This window comes from Spermophilus citellus (assembly GCF_964194105.1).
Source record: "Spermophilus citellus genome assembly, chromosome: 5".
NCBI classification, from domain to species: domain Eukaryota; kingdom Metazoa; phylum Chordata; class Mammalia; order Rodentia; family Sciuridae; genus Spermophilus; species Spermophilus citellus.
In genome coordinates, this window is record NC_138186.1 from 112,871,190 (window position 1) to 112,890,649 (window position 19,460).

Here is a 19,460-nt window from a genome sequence, read left to right on the forward strand (position 1 = left end):
ACTGGAAGACATTTAACAAGTCCTATCTGTTCAGATTCTCCTTGGTCTGGAGTATAGGGAGAACTCTTCTGGGATGAGGGTTTATGACTATCAGGGAAGGTAGGTTAGAGAGATTTTGTATGGTCCACCTCAGGGAAAGAAAGTTCAAAGACGTCTAGGAATGACCTTCCCACTTCTGAACTTTCCTCATTTTCTTCATCGTAAAATACCACTTGTGACGAGATGCCATATTTTTGAGCCCCAACACTACAAAACTGATAATGATATTACTTCTAAGGAGGGCCGTTACATTAAATGAAAACACACACACACACACACAAAACACACACACACACACACACAAAACACACACACACACACACACACACACAGCTCTTTATACTTTATCATCTCTGCATTTTTAAAAGGTTTTATTTTTTAATCCCACATTGTATTATTAATCTTGCAAATTAAAAAAAAAGACAATATCATATAGTAGTAGTAGAGCGGGATTTGACCCTAGCTAAATAGAATTTTTGGTGCTCTTAATAACTATGTTACTATGAAACAATTATATTATAAGCATCATTATATAAAACAGTCTAGAAGTAATTTTAATATGTAACTAACTCTGTGTGTGTATGTGTGTGTGTGTGTGTGTGTGTGTGTGTGTGTGTGAGAGAGAGAGAGAGAGAGCGAGAGAGAGAGACAGAGACAGAGACAGAGAGACAGAGAGAGAGAGAGAGATTCTGGGGATTGAGCCAAGAGCCTTGAGCAGGTTATGAATACACTCTAGCATTGAGCTAATCCTCAGCTTGTATCTCGTATTTTATTGTATAGATGCAGTATAATTTAATTCATTAATCTTTTCCTCCAACAATTTAAAGCAACTTTTGAAACCTTTTTTTATGGAGTTTTCCAAACATGTACAAAAATGGAGCAAATATGTACATAAGGAACTTCAAAGTATCTATAATGCAGTTTCTTTCTTTTTTTTTTTAACAAATAAGTCTTTTTTATGTCTTTATTTTATTATTTTTATGTGATGCTGAGGATCAAACTCAGTGCCTCACATGTATGATACACGTGGTCTACCACTGAGCTACAACCCCAGCCCCTCTATAATGCAGTTTCAATGATTATCAAATTATGGCCAACCTTGTTTGCCTAAAATGAAACTTACTTTCTCCTCTTATATAACTTTATTCTCTTTATGTCCATCTTTTTTTTTTCTGAAGATAAAGAAGATGTGAATATCTAGATTCTGATTTATTTGCCATTCTCAACAACTTTACCCTTTAAAATCTTATTCCATGACTGGCATGGTAGTGAGTAGCTACAATCCCAGCTACTTGGAAGGCTGAGGCAAGAGGATCACTTGAGGCCAGGTGTGTTGAGAGCCACAGCCAAAGGGGCCCCAGCAAACTTCCAGCTGTCAGCAAACTGAACTACAAATATTTCACTATATGAATGATGTATTATTAGCACACAAAGCTAAAAACACATTGCTAGAATGTTATGCCACACTTACAAATTTATTAAAAAAATTATAATCTAGAGATAGCAATAGATAAAGTACAATTAAATTTTCCAATTAATTATTTAGGAGTTCTATTATCCTCAACCATGGTCCGTCCACCAAAAATTCAAATACGAGTAGATCAACTCAAATCACTTAATGACTTTCAAAAGTTATTAGGAGACATAAATTGGATAAGGCCTTATCTAGGTATTCCAACAGGAGAATTGGGACCTTTATTTGATATCCTAAAAGGTCCATCAGATCCAAATTCACCCCGAATGTTAACGCCTGAAGCAAGAAAGGCATTAAAATTCATTGAAACATATATGGAAAATATGCATTTGGATAGAATTGATATAAGATTGCCTTTATTATTTATTGTACTACCAACAAAAAATATTCCTACAGGAGTATTTTGGCAAGAAGGTCCATTATTGTGGATACATTTATCTTACTCTCCTAACACTATTCTTACTAGGTATCCTGAGGCTGTAGGACAATTAATACTCAAAGGAATAAAAACAGCAAAGGGAGTATTTGGAATTTCTCCCAATAAAATTATTACTCCATATACTATGAATCAAATTGATGAATTAGCTAATGAGTTAAATACTTGGGCAATAATCATGTGCAAATCTAATGTTTCGTTTGATAACCACTTACCATCGAATCCTTTATTGTCTTTTTGGTCATTGCATCCTGTAATTTTTCCAAAAGTGACAAGAAAAACACCTATCATGAATGCTCCAAATATATTCACTGATGGGTCAAATAATGGTACAGCAGCAATAGTTACACCTGATCAAACTTTTACATTTTTAGTACCCAAACAATCAGCTCAAAAGGTAGAGCTTAATGCAGTATTACAAGCTTTTGTGATGTTTAAAGATTCTGTATTTAATTTATTTTCTGATAGTCAGTATATAGTTAATGCTATAGTATCCCTTGAAGATGCTGGTAGGCTTTCCCCTTCTTCTACTGTTTTCTCTTTGTTTTCCACTATACAAAGTTTAATCTGGGACATAAAAGATCCATTCTTTATAGGACATATCAGGGCACATACAGGATTGCCTGGAGCCCTTAGTTTGGGCAATGATTTAGCAGATAAAACTACACATGACATACATATTTTCTCTACACTAGAAGAAGCTATAAATTTTCATAAAAGGTTCCATGTCAATGCTAATACTTTACAAAAGCATTTTAAAATAACTAAGGAACAAGCTAGACAAATAATAAAACAATGTCAAAATTGTGTGACCTTTTTACCACAAGTTAATCTTGGAGTCAATCCTAGAGGATTGATACCTAACCATATTTGGCAGATGGACGTCACACACTTGCCAGAATTTGGAAAATTAAAATATTTGCATGTTACAGTTGATACTTCTTCTGGATTTTTGATGGGCTCCCTTCATGCCGGAGAAAAAACTAAAGATGTTATAGCTCATTGCTTACAAAATTTTGCCACTGTGGGCATTCCAAAACAGTTAAAAACAGATAATGCCCCTGGTTATACTTCTACCTCTTTTAAACAATTTTGCTCATCATTTGGCATTACTCACATAACAGGAATCCCATATAATCCACAAGGACAAGGCATAGTTGAAAGAGCTCATCAAACTATTAAAATGTACTTATTAAAGCAAAAAGACGGAATTGGGAAGGGGTATATATTCCCCAAAGATAAACTTAAAATAACCCTTTTTACTCTAAACTTTTTAAATTTGGATTCATCAGGACTTAGTGCTGCAGAAAGGCATATGTGTCCAAAAAATGTACATAAGCCCAAGGTACTTTGGAAAGATATTCTAACAGGACAATGGAAAGGTCCTGACCCAGTAATTGTCTGGAGTCGGGGGTCTGTTTGTGTGTTTCCACAGGAAGAACAGCAGCCAATTTGGATTCCAGAGAGATTAACTAAAGCGATTTCTACAGACCAAAAAGAAGATGATTTGGCTCAAATCCATAACAGCTGATATCCAAAACTCCAGTTTGGCTATTCTTACATCTGCAACAGAACCAGGATGCTTTTTTCAATATCTATTTTATTATTGCCCTTTCCCATATCATGAAGTTCTATTTTGTTTTTTGAGCTCATACAGACCTAGGTTAATGTTTTGCTGATTAGTTCTATTTTTTTTTTTTTGACTATAGAGTTTTTAAACATTGCAATGGAGGTTTCACCTGTAAAAAGTTATAAGGCCTTTACTATTATGTGTTGTATGTATTATATTATGTGTGCACACTTGTGTTTTGTGTTATATGTTTGAATGTACGTATGTCCATATATCATATATGATGAGCGCTCACGAAAAAATGGATCCAAATATTTTTTTTATTCACGTGATTTAAATGGTTTAATTTAAATTTGGTAAATAACTGTTAAGAATTGTTTTAATATGTAAACAAAAAAGAAGGTTAACAGATCTGTTTGTTTACTTTCACCTTTTCTTTTCATTATATTTAATAATTCTCTTCAAGATAATGTAAATTGTTAAGAAAATTGTTTTCTTTTCTTTTCAAGATAATGTAAATTGTTAAGAAAATTGTTTTCTTTTAGTGCCTTCTGGAATGTTACATAATTTTTTCTTTAGCCATTATTGCTAGAATTCCTATCTTCATCCCAGTGCCGGTGAAGACAAAGATAAAACTAATCTACAGTTTCTGCAATAGCCATCACTGAACTGCTTGCAGAACTTGCCTAAACTATGTGTCACTTGTATGCATTGTGAACTATCTGTTGGTGCAGCGACTTGTGGTAGTGTTGGAGTATTTTTACTGATGATGTCATCGGTTGTACAATTTTTCCAACAAGAGCCGTCAATTGGCTTGGTGTATCTTCCTCCCTTCTGCTTGTCATGACAAAGACCTCTCCACAGGTGTGGCTGTATACTGGACCGGTAGTCAATGACGGGTAAGATCCAATTACAATGGTACCAACCTAAGACAGGAGGCTGATGCCCTGAGGTCAGCTCATCCGAAGACGGGTAAGGACCATATGTAGTATTGGACAACCTAAGGCAGGCACGGTCCCTAAGCCACATGCTTGTTGTTTAAACAGAGAGGGGGAGATGTTGAGAGCCACAGCCAAAGGGGCCCCAGCAAACTTCCAGCTGTCAGCAAACTTCCAGCTGCCGGCTGATGATTGGTTCATAGCGGCCCCAGCAACATCTAGCTGATTGGCTCCTCTGCGGTGATGTTCATTGGGCTGTTTCCCCGCCCTTCAGACTACCAGCTGATGATTGGTTCACAGCGGCCCCAGCAACATCTAGCTGATTGGCTCCTCTGCGGTGATGTTCATTGGGCTGTTTCCCTGCCCTTCAGACTGCCAGCTGATGATTGGCTCACAGCGGCCCCAGCAACATCTAGCTGATTGGCTCCTCCACGGAGCTGCTCATTGGGGGACTTCTTTGGCTCCGCCCATGCAACCCAGCCAATCGGCCTCAAGAGCAGGAGGATTGTGGGAGGTGGAGAGGTTTGTGTGGGGGTGAGAGGCTTGTGGGAAGCCAGTGGTGGCAGTTGGGCTCTGAGGGTTTTTTCCTGAGGAGCTGTTTTGTTTGGTGTTTGTAGTTCTAAAAATAAAGTTAGTTTCTTTTGAAAAGTGGCTCCTAAATTGTGCCCAGCCAGACTGCGGCACAGGTGCTTGCTTGAGGCCAGTCAGGGCAACTTGTGGAAAAGAAAGAAAAATCATCTTCCATTAATAACTTGATTGCTTATTAGATTTCCACAGCTATCTGTAACAAACTTACTTAAATATAATTTCCTTAGATTTTCTCTGTCCCTGAAATAATAAAGGAATATAAAAATCCTCTGCAAAGAACTATAATGATAGTTATGTATATAAAGCACTTAGTGTGCACCAGCAGTTAAAAAGTAAAATAGAAGAGATCAGAAAACAAAATTTATGATAAAAAGATCTAAAAGTCGTATCCACACATAACATTTTTCTTTCAAGCTGTGGTCTTTGGTTTTAGGCATCATTTGGTTATATGAAAATATAATCATGTGGCAGCCACAGACCCAGTTCACTATTTCAGTGCCTCCACAGAGCATTTTCCTACAGGTCATTTGCATCCTTAAATAATGATCTTGTTTGGTGTAGCAGAATAGAATTTGGAGGCCAGGACCATGAACCAGGCTGGAGAGCAGGATGATAGGAGTATGGCCAGATCACAACACAAAACAATGTTTCAGCTCAATGGTGATTCAGAACCATGGACAGTGTACATGGATGTTCACCTCCCCCAACAATCTCACTGTATAGACAAAAAATACAGAAAAGAATTTGTATCAGAGAAGCTAAAATTGAAGACACAGGCAAGATTCCGAGGCTAATTTGGTATCCACAGAGCTCAGGCAGAGTCATGATAAAGGCCATAAAATCTAAAAATAGATATTTGGGGATCATACTCAGGGAAAGAAAAAGTTAAATCCAAGGACAAAGGAAAGAGTAGGGTATAAATGAAGAATAAATAAAATAGGAAAGGGAAGGGATCCAGATTTGAGAACAAGAAACACTGTTTTTTTTTGGTGGGGTATAGGGGATTGAACTAATGGGCACTTAACTACTGAGCCACGTCCCCAGCCCTTTCAATTTTATATTTTGAGAGAGGATCTCGCTAAGTTGCTGAGGCTAGTTTTGAACTTGAGATCCTCCTGACTCAGCCTTCTTAGTCACTCGTATTACATGCCTGCTCCACCATACCTGGCAAGAAACAGCACTTTCAAGTACAGGAGCAGGCACCTAAAACAAGATCTTTCTACCCTTAGAACTGAATTCAATTTAAATTGGTTCAAACCTACAAGCACTCAATGATGCCAATAACCGTGAGATCATAGTTTAAGCGGTAATCCTGCTGTGGACAGATAAGAGCTGACAAATTTGCAGTGCTCAGAGGTATGAACAGGATTGTACAGGTGCTATTGATTTCACCTGTGGCTCAGGTCCTCTGAAGCTGTCATGGCCTTGACATTTGAAAGCAAATATTTTAATTCACCACCAATTCCTTTGCACTAACCCAGAGAAGATAAAGAAAAACAATAAAAAGAAGAGTAAGGTAGTTGATGAGCAGAAAAGCAATGTGCACTGACATGATTAGTCCCATCTTCATCTTATAATGTTATTTCACTTTCACTTTTTTTTTTAATCTCTCAGGACAAAAAGCCTACCAACCAACCAACCAAAAAAAAAAAAAACAAAAAAAAAAAAACCTTACAAAGGGCTTAGGGTTGTGGCTCAGTGGTACAATGCTTGCTTAGCATATGCAAGGCCCTGGGTTCAATCCTCAGCACCACATAAAAATAAATAAAGTTATTGTATCCAACTAAAAAATAAATATTAAAAAAATAAACCTTAAAAGGACTTGCTTTAGGGAGAAAACCACAAGCATGTGTATTTGCTTGTATAAATGTGCATATAAGTTGAGAATTTCCTTTTTTAAGTTTTTTTTTTTAATATATTTTTTTAGTTGTTGATAAACCTTTATCAACAACTGAGAATCAAACCCATTGCCTCAAACATGCCAGGCAAGTGCACTACTGCTGAGCCACAGTCCCAGCCCCTAAGTTGAGAATTTCTATCTTGGATTTATCCGAAATGGAAAAGAGCCTTCCTACAGTTGGGTGAAATGGACAAATAAACATGGTTTATAGAGAAAATGTTTTTGTTTTTTTTTTTGTTTGTTTGTTTTTGTTGTTGTTTTGTTTGGGAATGGTACTGGGAATTGAACGCAGGGTGCTTTACCACTGAACTCCATCCCCAGATCTTTTCATTTTTTTTTTTTTTTTTAATTTTGAGACAGGGTCTCATTAAGTTGCTGAGGCTGGCCTTGAACTTGTGATTCTCTTGCCTCAGCCTCCTGAGTGGCTAGGTGTGTGCCACAATGCCTACCTATAGGGAAAAGTTTTTTCGCTTGGGAAGAAAATTATCTCTTACTTAGGGCAAGAAGGTAAGCCTCATATTATCCTTTAAAATATTTTAAATAAAGGACCATCTCTTTAGAAGGGACAAAGCAAGAGTACAGTGAGTAAGAATTTTTAAGTCAACTCCTAGAAGTGGCATTGAGAAGCTTTTTCTTTTTTTCTTTTTTTTTTAAAGAGAGAGAGAGATAATTTTTTAATATTTATTTTTTAGTTTTCGGCGGACACAACATCTTTGTTTGTATGTGGTGCTGAGGATCAAACCTGGGCCACAGGCATGCCAGGCGAGCGGGCTACTGCTTGAGCCACATCCCCAGCCCCTGAGAAGCTTTTTCTGTAGAGGCCTAGCTAGTAAAGAGTTTATTTAGGCTTTGTTTTAGTCACTTATTCTCCTTTGTTTTTGTTTTGTTTTGTGTTTGAAGTGCTGGGGCTTAAACCCAGGGCTTTGACAAATTAAGCAAGCACTCTACCACTGATACCTCTGAGCTACATCCCTAGTCATGTTATTTATTTATTTATTTTAACAACAATCTCTGGTACAAGAAAAAAAAAACAAACAAACAAAAAAGAATTTAAAAACGTAAAAACATTCTCTTCTTTTAAAGAGAGAGTGAGAGAGGAGAGAGAGAGAGAGAGAGAATTTTTAACATTTATTTTTAGTTCTCGGCGGACACAACATCTTTGTTGGTATGTGGTGCTGAGGGTCGAACCCAGGCCGCAGGCATGCCAGGCGAGCTCGCTACCGCTTGAGCCACATCCCCAGCCCCGTAAAAACATTCTTACTTTGTGGTTCTCTCTGAAAATAGATGACAAAGCTAGAATTGGCCCACAGGACACATAATTTGTTATCTCCTGCAAGGAAAACGTTTAGAGGAAAATTAGAATTGCTTGACCCAAAAATAGTTTGGGGATGAGGTCACATCATCGGAACCAGGAAAATATAAATATCTTGCTAAAGAAGATATATCTTTCCTCAAGAGAAAGGTATGGCCATACCATCCATATTTTGGTTTCTTTGACAACTAATGTTATTCTGCCTCTTGGAAAATCACGTGATTTTTCCATTCCATATGAGTAGTTATGTTTGTAGAAGTGAACTGAAAAGAGTTACTGAGGGGGAAGTTCTGGGGAGTGAAAGTGATATTGGTCTAATTATATTGTTATGTTGTGTGCATGTACAAACATGTAACAACAAATCCCATCATTATGTGTAACTATAAGGCACAATAAAAAATGTGAAAAGAAAAAGAAAGGCTACTGACAAACTCAAGTGAAGTGTTCACTACCCTCCTTAACTTTCCTGTTCATGTCAAGCTGTTTAAGCAGCAATCCTAAAGAAGAAAACTGGCCTTCTATATTATATGGTGAAAATATATAGATGTGCATATATATTTATGTATAGGAAATACATATTTTCATATGTAATCATGAATATGCAATATATATATATATATATAAAATACATAAATACATGCATTTGTATATTTTCTGCAGTACACAGTACCTATTTTGTGAACACAGTTTTCAAATATCATTTAAAAATACATGAAGGTGCTAATATAGTATAATGGTTGAGTAGACATCATCACTGCACAGCCATCTGGATAGACCTCCATAAAATCCTGGATATACTCAATGATGTAGCAAAGAGGTCTCTAGAATTGCTGTATAGAACAGAAAACACACCTGGAATGAGGAGGGTTTTGCATTTGCCTGACTACTATCATCCAGGTACATCTTACTTGTTTATTTAATTACCAGCCACTTGTCTTGGAGGAAAAATGTTTCATAAACTATTTAGGTTAATTAAACTTATCGTCAAGCAGGTTGTACTGCCCACAACAAATGGATTCCATATGTGCTAATTATCTTACAGAACACAGAAGCTATAGAGAGATTATGATAATGACTTGGATGGATGAACAAATAGGTCAGCTAGAGATAAGTGGACTGATTTGTCTAATATTAGAATTGAGCTCTATAAAACCCCTGCCTGAACTAAATCATTTGATAGAAGAGTTACAAGTATGTTTTAAACCTCCAAAGTTTTAAATTTTCCTGTACTTGCCAGCATTATGCCTCTGGAGAATTACAAGAGATGTAAAACTAAAACAAAAGCAAAAACAAAAACACTGTCACAAAATTGCATTCCTAGAGGGTTATGATTTGTCAAAATTCTCTCTACTGTCTTGTAATGCTTTTGTGTCTTTCTACAAAGACCCTAAACATGAAAATCTTCTGCAACTACATGGACAGCAGTCATGAACAAATATCAAAATGCAACATAGATGTTCCCCTGAGCATTTATCAGATTGCTTTGATAGATAATATGAGACTATGATTTGAGTAGATAATATGCAGTCATAAGTTAAGCAGCAGACAGAGATTTGCTGATGCAGGAGTCAAGAAACACAAACTCAGTTCATTTCTGCATTAAGGGAAGTTAAGACATTTAACCCCTCAGTGCCTCCATTTTCTCCTGTTACCTCATACTGGTACATATTCCTCAGTTTACACTAAAGTTATCCAAAAGAAGGAAGAAGAGTTATTTTACATTCTTCCTGCCTTTTCACATGCATCCTTCTGAACCTTCATTTCAGATCCACAAAAATATAAATACCAGATTCAGTAACAGAGAGAGAACATAAAATATACACATTGGTATATCATTTAAGGAAATAGCTTAATGGGATTTAAAAATCTATGTAATTACTCTTTTCTCATTGGTTAAGTAAATATAGGAAGCTAAGATATTAGACAATATGAATCAACACTTTTTTAACTAAAAGAGTTGACAATTTTTTTTTCATATTTCATATAACAAATAATCGCAGTTTTTTGGTCCTACTAGTTCTTCCCAAACTATTCTCTTTTTGATAGGAAGAGGGAGTAAATCTTCTTTGTCATGCTTTTAGAAATCACTCAGAATCACAGTACCCTGATCTCTTGGTAAAGTAGAACAAGTAATACAAAATTGATTATCTTAGTCTTTTTTCTATTATTATAATAAATCACTGAAGCTGGATCATGCATAAAGAATAGAGGTATATTTAACTCATAGTTTTAGAGGTTGAATGTCTATGATCATGCAATCCCCTCAATTCAGCCCCTGCTGAGGGCTTCCTTGGCTACATCACAACATATTAGATGGCATCATGCTGGGAGTGCATATGAGATGAAGAGAGCAGTCACGTGATGCGACAAGAAGCCAGAGAGATTCAGGGGCCAGGTTTGCTCTTTTTATAACCTTCCCTCCCACCCCCCCACCCCCCGCATGCCCCACCACCATATAGGGTGCTGGTATCATACCAGAAAAGGAAGGATTCAGTAAACTGAGGAGAGGTGGGAGGGAGATGAGGAGCAGAGAATAGAGTAAGAGATATCCTTCCTTCCTTCCTTGTTGAAATGCTGCCATTGTTTAGTTAGCTGGGCTCACAGCTTGCTATCTGCCCATTTCTGATAGTAGTCTTTCACATTCTTGTTGTGTTTCCTACTACACAGGGTGTGTTTTTCATGGATGGAGAATCATGGGTGAGGTAGGTGTCATAGAGTCAAGATAAAACGTGGGCATGTTGCTCTGGAAGCTGTTGGCTACTCTATTCCAGGATACCCTGAAATGACTGATTTGACACTTGTTTCAATTTCCTTAGGTAACCAAAGTCTAGCTCCAAATGTTCTGCCCAGACTTATCCTTGTGGAGAAAATTAGGTCAAAGAAAGTTTAAGACCAGTTCTTACCACCAGAGGAAAAATGGAAAGCTACCTACAAGCTTGAATACCACAATAGCTCCTATTGAGTCAAAACCAGCATTTAGACATGTCTGGACCTACTTTTCATTTGCTTTTCTTCTTTTACTTTTCTTTTTTTCCCCTCCAATCTTGCACACCTGGACATTTCCCCTAACCATGTACCTGAGACAAAAGATGGATCAAAGAGTAAATTGTGTGTCTTAGGTACTGACTCAGCTTCATTGATTTGTCTTGGAATCCTCAAGGAGAGGATTACTAAAAGAAATACAAGGAACACTTTATATGGCACCCTGGGAGCAAAAGGGACATAGCTTGATATAAGTGAGAAAGAGAGGCATTTTCCATGTTTATCATAGTACTGTATGAATGGACTCATCAAGAACAGCTTCAGAAATTGTATGGCAACATCAGCACCTCTAGATTTTTTTGAAATTTTCTTTTTTTTTTTCAACTGGGCAAGTGAGTCCATTTCTTGTTACTTCATCTTGGCTGGAAGCAGAAGTGGTTACCCTTTATTTTTAGAATAATTTATTTCATTGGAAGTTTATATAATTTATTTTAAAAAATATTTTTAGTTGTAGATGGACACCATACTTTTATTTTACTTATTTTTATGTGGTATTGAGGATCGAACCCAGTGCCTCACACATGCTAGGCAAGTAAGTGCTCTACCGCTGAGCCATAACCCCAGCCCATCTAACTGATTTTTAATGATGGCTGGGTAAATGAACAGATTCACAAAATTCCTGAAAATTTGACTACCAACCTTCAAAGCCGGTATAAGATGTGCCTCTTACACATGTCGGATTGAGCTTCACTTTCTTTATTTATCAGACATTGGTTTATGTGATTTAAGATTAATTCTAGTTTTCAAGTCAAAAGGAAGAACTGCACTGATCAGATTTATTCAATAACCTAATAAAAAAGGCAAATAAAATAAAACTAATAAATCCTTCAGTATGGAGATCCAGGATTAAACCCTATTGGACTGCTCTCTTGTTTTATTTTAATAGAGTTTCCTACATCCACGCAGGAAAAAAGAGTATTGCCAGTTCAGATTTTTGTCATCTGTAGACCAAGAAATTACTGCAACTGGCATTTTTGTTTTTAGTCTCTTCCCTTTTCAGTTTCACCCTCTGTGGCAGAAGAAGAACGAGCATTCTAGAATCTCAGATTCAGTTTATTGTGATACTAGGTTTTAAATTTAGGGCCTCTGCATGCTAGGCAAGCACACTACCACTGAGTTACATTCCCAGACCTTTTAAAATTTGATTTTGAGACAGCATCTCGATAAATTGCCTAGGCTGTCCTCGAACTTGTAATCTTACTGCCTCAGCTACTTAAGTAGCTGGGATTACAGGCATGTATCACAATGAGAGACTAAAATCACAGATTTGACCATGTCTTTCTCCATTGCCTTCAGGATGAAATTCAAGCTCCTTAGGATGGCATATAAGCCCCTGTAATAAAATATATAGCAAAACAAATTACTGCCAAATCTTATTCCCCTCAGTAGTATATACATTTATACCCAGGTCATGGCTCTAGAGAGGCACAAAGTTTGTTGGCCATCTAGTTGCTTTGACTAGTGGGATATTAGGAATGTGACATGAGGAAAGGTTTGCATGGTTACATTTGTGCTTTTGGCGTCACCATGAGAAGACCATACCCTGGTAGCCTGTATCTCTACAGCTTGAGCCCAGAATGATATAAGTGGGCTGAATCCACAGCTGGAAGCAGAATCTCCTACTCAAATCAAGCCTAGATCGGCTGATCTGAAATTGGTCTGAAAACCAGTGAGCTTGAAAACAAATGTTACAAAGATTTCTTTAGCTTTTATATAGCAAAAGCTGATGAATATAATATTTTAGTCTTGAAACCATGGGAGGAACTTTCATGTCTATTGGTTCATTTAACTTGCACAATCACCTATGAAACAGTTTTTCTCCCATTGTACAGATGGGGCATGTGATATTTAATGTTTGTTATTTGCTTAAGTTTATACAGCAAGTAAGTGTGGTGGATATAGGATTTGTCTTTTCTGACTGCACACCTTCATTTTCTCCTGCTTCCCCAGTTTCTTCTAGTTGCTGCTTTACCAGCAACATACTCCAAAAATGCCATTTACATCTCCACCCTCTGCACATTCTGTACTCCACTAGGTATACAGTAGGTTTTCGGGGAGAGGACAGCCAGTGTCTCATTGGGGGGTTCTTCTCACCAGAGGAATCCAAGCCACCCTAAATAGCCACCTTAAATCTTAATATCACAAATAATTAACAAATATTAAAACACAAACACTCAGAAATATATTTACAAAAATGAAGCCCCTGATAGATCTAGTCCACATAGGTTTTTTATTTTATTTTATTTGTTTTCTTGGTGCTGGGGATTGAACCCAGGACTTTTGTGTTATGCTCGAATTCGGGACCCCCAAAGACCACAGAGACCCAAGATCAATGTAAGCAGCAAAGAGGTGTTCATTGCGAGCTAGCTCGGTCCTCTGCGTGCACACACAGCAACTGGTGACGCTGAGAGGCCCCAAGCCCAGGGTTTGCAGCAGTTTTATACATTCTTTGGAGAAGGCAGGGACTTCACATACATCATAGCATCTCTTAGCAAATCATCACACACCGCGGGAAAATCAAATAACAACTCTAAAACATGATTAGCATATTCACTGGCGGGAACAAGTTGGGTAGGGGTGATTGGTCAGAACAAAAGGGGTATTCGTTTGAACTGATTGGTTTAAGCCAAGAGGGGTGTAGTGCTGAACTACATGGTTTCCCAACTTGTTATCAACCACCATAAACTACTGGGAGGGTCATCTGGCATCCCAGGTATTTTCCCTGTCTCATGCTGATTGTTGGCTGCTAGGGGGTTGCTATGGATCCCCACCTAGCCTGACTGAGTCAGGGACACCTGGGGCAGCAGATCTCTCCTGTTATTTGTAGATAAACAACTTAGCAGGGTGAGAATGTGCTTAGGAGTGCTCTGTGGGTTTTTCCAAGGACAAAGGCCATGTCCCTTCCTTGGACAGGCTTTGCTCTGAGGTAGAGGCTGGTTTTTCATTTGCATGAGAGGAAAGCACTCCACCAACTAAGCTATATCCCCAGCCACCACATGGGTTCTTGAACTAGACAAATTGAACTAGACAAAATGGCTCCAGTAGTTTATTTAAGGGGGTACATCAAAGGTAGGGGTAAGGTTTCAAGGGTGGAGTCTTCCTTTGTGATGTCTTGCAGTCAGTAGGTTGAGTGACATCTTGGCATGTCACACCCATCTCAGGTGCTGTGTGGGATCTTAGGCAGAGCTTGAGGGGGAAGTTCACCTGCATCAGGTGGTCAGTCCCTGAGGAGAGTGGCCCAGGGAATTCCCAGTGCCAGACTTATCACCTCAGGAGGCTACTATGGGCAACATAGTCCATACACAGTCCACGGATGGCTCATGACAATAGGTGCTCAATAAATATTTATTGGATGGTTAAAAAATAAGTGAGTGTCCAGACTTCCTCTCTTTTGTCAACTGGATAACTCCAAATCCTGGTTTAGGGATTACACCCATGTGACATATTTTGCTCATCTCTCCAATAATCTCCTTTTTTTGTTCTTTCCCACCTGCTATCCTTTATCATAGCTCGTATAATCTATCACACTAAATTGCAATTATTCAATGGCATATTTGTTTTCCTTATCTTAAAACTTCTCAATAAGGTTCATGAGAATTTATTTGTGTCCTTAGGAAAGCACATACCTAATAAGTATATGTTTTCATTCCAAAGTTTTCTAATCAACACAATGGTACTAGATTTAATCTCCCATGAAACTGTTACCGCTGTTGACGGGTGACGAGTCCTTGCTTCCCCGATGTTGAAGAATAACACCAAAGAAGCACGCCGAGGCAAGGTCAGAGTAGAAAGTAGAAGTTTATTAAAGGACAGCAGAAAAGACTTCTCCCGGAGGAAGAAGGGGACCCAAGAGATGGAATCCAGTTGGCGGGCAAATGTGTTCCCCTTTTTATAGTTTTGGTGATGGAATGTAGGTGGGAGGGGTTGGGACACAGGTGGGCCAAAGAAGTCATCGGGCAGGAAGGACTTCATTATCACTTCTTTGGGATGGGGTATCTTTAAGTTTGCTGGGGGCTGTTTATTAACACTTCTTTGTGATGGGCTATCTTCAAATCTGTTGGGGCTGTTTCCTGGGCTCCATTAACATTCCATTGTCCTGTGTTTTTTCTGAGTCATTCCCAGCATGGCCTCCATTTTAGATTTCACTCGGTATTAGACCCGATTTACCTAACTACACTGACTACCTAACTTTAAATCTGGCTTCATTCCCCCCTCTAATTTGGGGAACTCCTTACTGCTGTAAGGAATGGGGGCAAAGACCGTTCTGGCTTCTTCAGGCTGACAAAAGGGGCGATGTTGGGGCAAGCAGTTTGGAGTCCCCTTTTAAAAATCGGGTCTATCAAGTGGTCCATGATAGAAGTCCGATTGAGAAGTAATAGGCTGGAGGGCCATTTGAGCGATGGGCGGTCTATAAGAGAAACAAGAATTCATTAATATCGGAACCATATTGATGCAGCAATAAATACCACAGCACAGGAATATGCCAATAAGTATGATACCAAAGACAGAGACTAACAATGTTTTCCACCAGGAAGTACCGGAGAACCAGGAGCTAAGATATTGTTCCCATGACAAAGTTGGTGAGGACATGGCTTTTATCTGAGTATGTAAATCTTTAAGGATATTTGTCACATTGCCAGAATTGTCAGGGATGTAAACACAACATTCAGTTTTAATAATAGCACAAGTACCACCTTGGGCTGCAGTGAGGACATCTAAAGCCATTCGATTTTGTAAGATGGCCTTCCTCATAAGTGTTATTTCAGTATTAAGGAGAGAGATACTTTCCTCAACATCATGGAGGGCAGTTTGAGTATAATTGTTTAAAGTCTCCACATGCCACATTACATCTTCTAAACCAATTTGTGGGATAAACAAAGAAGCTAGATGATCATACCAACGAAACACAGATCGTCCCCATCTGTGTTTGAGATTGAGGAGGTTTGCTGGCTGTGTTATATTTGGGGTCCATCTCCCCTGCATCCAGGGGTACCCAATTGTACACCTTCCTATCCAGCCTGGGGGAAGCCAGGGCCATAGGTTAGTTCCACATATCCATTGAGTCCCATTGGGTGCTGGCCAAATAGTTTTAGGTCTAGAAAGCCAATTTGTTCCAAACCAATCATTGGCTTGTAAAACTATAATTTTTTGACATTGTGACTCTGGGGTCCATCCTAATTCTCGAGTAGCATTAGGCCACGTGTCATAAGTATGGTTTCGCTGTTCCCAACAGAGTGGGGCCTTTTGGTTTAAATGCCCAATAGTGGGAGTGAGCCATAAATCTCCGTCCCAAATTTGATAATAACCATCTTTGTACCTGTGACATATTGATGGTGCAGGTAGTGGAAGGAGAGAATTAGATGGGCCTATATGGGATTTAACAGTAGTGGACGTCTGAAGGTTGGTCTGGTTTAAAGTGAAAATCTTTCCATGACCAGGTTGTGATAAAGTTTCATTTATAGGCCATAAATTAACATCTGCACGAGAGGCGTCTTGTAAATAGGGTCTTTCTTTCTTTTGTTGTAACATTAAGGATTGTAAATTTATCCAGTCCTTTCCTTGTAATGGGGATACCCACCAAGGTAATCCAGAAGTGCTGGAAAGGGGTAATAGTCCACATATCCAGCAATTATCTTTCTGTAACCTAATGGCATACTGTTGAGCCCACATTAGAAAAGAGTTAGCTTCAGTTGGTCTGTTTATGGTAACAAGGAGAAAGAGAAGGAAAAGTTTACATATCACCATTTTCTCTGCGGAAGAGATATTTTAGGTCCTCTACTGGAGTACAGGAGTATCGTTCCTCAGTTTCTTGGGAAGAAGTCTCTTTGGGTATCGGCTCAGGATGGCAGGCCTTAATCCGAGAGTGGTGGATCCAATTCTCCTGTCCCAGCACCTTTACTGCAGAAGGGGTGGATAAGATTACAGAAAAAGGTCCTTTCCAAATAGGGTCTAAGTTTGGAGAGTTTGAAGGGATGGTCTTAATCATAACTAGATCTCCAGGCTCATATAGAGGTGGAGAAGTACCTGGCTCAGATATAGGATATTTGCGAATTTCAGCTTGAAATTTGGCCAATTTTGTGATATGAGTTACTAGATCTGCAGTTTCTTGGTCTTTAAGAATATCATTTCTTAGGAATGGTCTCCCGTATAGGAGCTCAAATGGGCTGAGCCCTAATGTCTTTGGGGTGTTCCTAATTCTGAGCAGTGCTAAAGGAAGCACCTTAGGCCATGGGTAGTGGGTTTCTTGAGTGAGTTTTCTTAGATGTCTTTTTAAAATATCATTAGTTTTTTCTACCTTTCCTGAGGATTGAGGTCTCCAAGCACAATGGAGATGGTATTTAATGCCTAAGGCTTTTGATATTCCCTGAGTGACAGCTGCCTTAAATGCTGCTCCATTGTCGCTCTGTAGACTTCGAGGCAACCCAAATCGTGGGATTATTTCCTGCAATAATGCCTTGATTACTTCTCCTGCTTGTTCAGTTCGGGAGGGGTAGGCTTCAGTCCACCCAGTAAAAGTATCTACCATAACTAATAAATATTGGAATCCATTACTCTTAGGCATATGAGTAAAATCAAGTTGCCAGTCTTCCCCAGGGAATTGTCCTGTTCTTTGTAATCCTGGGGGCTTTTGAGTAGAATTATGTGGATTATTTCTTTGGCATGTGCCACAGGCTTTGACTATTTGGTGAATAGTTTTTGAAAGATCCTTTCCTTCAAATATCTCTCGGGTTAATTTGAGAGTATTTTCTTCTCCTAAGTGGAAAGATTGATGTAAGGTATGTAAAATCTTCCACTGGGAATTAGCAGGTAAATAAAGTTTGTCATCTTCCATTTGAATCCACCCAGAGGGTAAAAGAATACCTCCCTTAGATAGTGCCTTGTTAGTTTCCTCCTGGGTGTATTGAGGTCTTATCTCTGGGGGAGGACCTGTCCATATCAAAGGGGCTAAGGTAGTTATCTGTGAATTACCCTTAGCAGCCTCCTTGGCTTGTTGGTCTGCTAGTCTGTTCCCTTCTGCTATCTCATCTATTCCTTTTTGATGCCCTTGGCAATGAATTACTGCTACCTCTTTGGGTAAATGGACAGCCTCTAGCAGTCTTAAGATTTGTTCATAGTTCTTTATAGACGTTCCCCCAGTAGTTTGAAATCCTCTTTCCTTCCAAATTGCTGCATGTGCATGCAGGATTAGGTAGGCGTATTTGGAGTCAGTATAAATATTAATTCTCTGTTGTTTCCCTATTTCTAATGCTCTTGTTAGGGCTATCAATTCGGCTAGTTGAGAGCTTGTGCCTGGGGGCAAAGATTGTGCCTCTATGGTGTCATGTAAAGTCACCACAGCATATCCAGCTTTGCGTTCTCCTTGTTCTATGAAGGAACTCCCATCTGTGAACATGGTGAGGTCAGGATTGGATAGGGGAAGGTTTTGAAGGTCCTTTCTAGCTGAGTAGTTTATAGATAGGACTTGTTGGCAGTCATGTTCAGGATTTCCCTCTAATTTCTCTGGGAGGAAGGTAGCTGGGTTTAAACTAGAACAAGTCCTTATTTGAGTTACAGGTCCTTCTAAAAGTAAGGTTTGATATTTTAGAAGGCGATTGTCTGAGAGCCATAGTTCACCTTTTGCATTTAAAATTCCTGAGAGATCATGGGAGGTGTAAACAATAAGGTCTCTTCCCAGGGTGATTTTAATTGTCTCAGGAACTAGCAAGGCCACAGCTGCTATTACCCTCAAACAATGAGGCCATCCTCGAGACACAAGATCAAGCTCCTTACTGAGATAAGCTACTGGCTTATTATTGAGCTGGTCCCTTCTTTTGTGTGACCACTCCTAGGGCTATCCCTCCTCTCTCAGTAACAAATAGGTTGAATTTTTGTTCAGTGGGTAAGCTGAGGGCAGGGGCTTGGAGTAAGGCCCCTTTTAATGCCTTGAAGGCTTTAATCTGTTCTGGTTCCCATATGAGGGAAGTCGTTCCTTGGCGTAGTGTTTCTTTGAGGAGGCTATAGAGAGGTTTAGCTATTTCCCCATATCCAGGGATCCAAAGCCTGCAGTATCCAGCTATCCCTAGAAAGCCTCTAAGTTGTCTTATGGTCTCAGGTAGAGGATATTGTCCTATGGGGGTTATTCTTTCTGGTCCTAGTTTGCGAGTTCCTTGAGACAGCTGTA

General features: G+C 38.8%; 1 pseudogene across 1 annotated transcript in view; it reads right to left on the reverse strand.

Moving 5' to 3' along the window:
- Nucleotides 1–16,828, reverse strand: part of LOC308649460 — a 39,208-nt pseudogene extending 22,380 nt beyond the window's left edge. Inside the window, exon 1 of the transcript in view lies at nucleotides 16,197–16,828. The product of the transcript in view is annotated as an uncharacterized misc_RNA (transcript). The remainder of the gene's footprint in view (nucleotides 1–16,196) is intronic.
- Nucleotides 16,829–19,460: the final 2,632 nt, after the last annotated feature.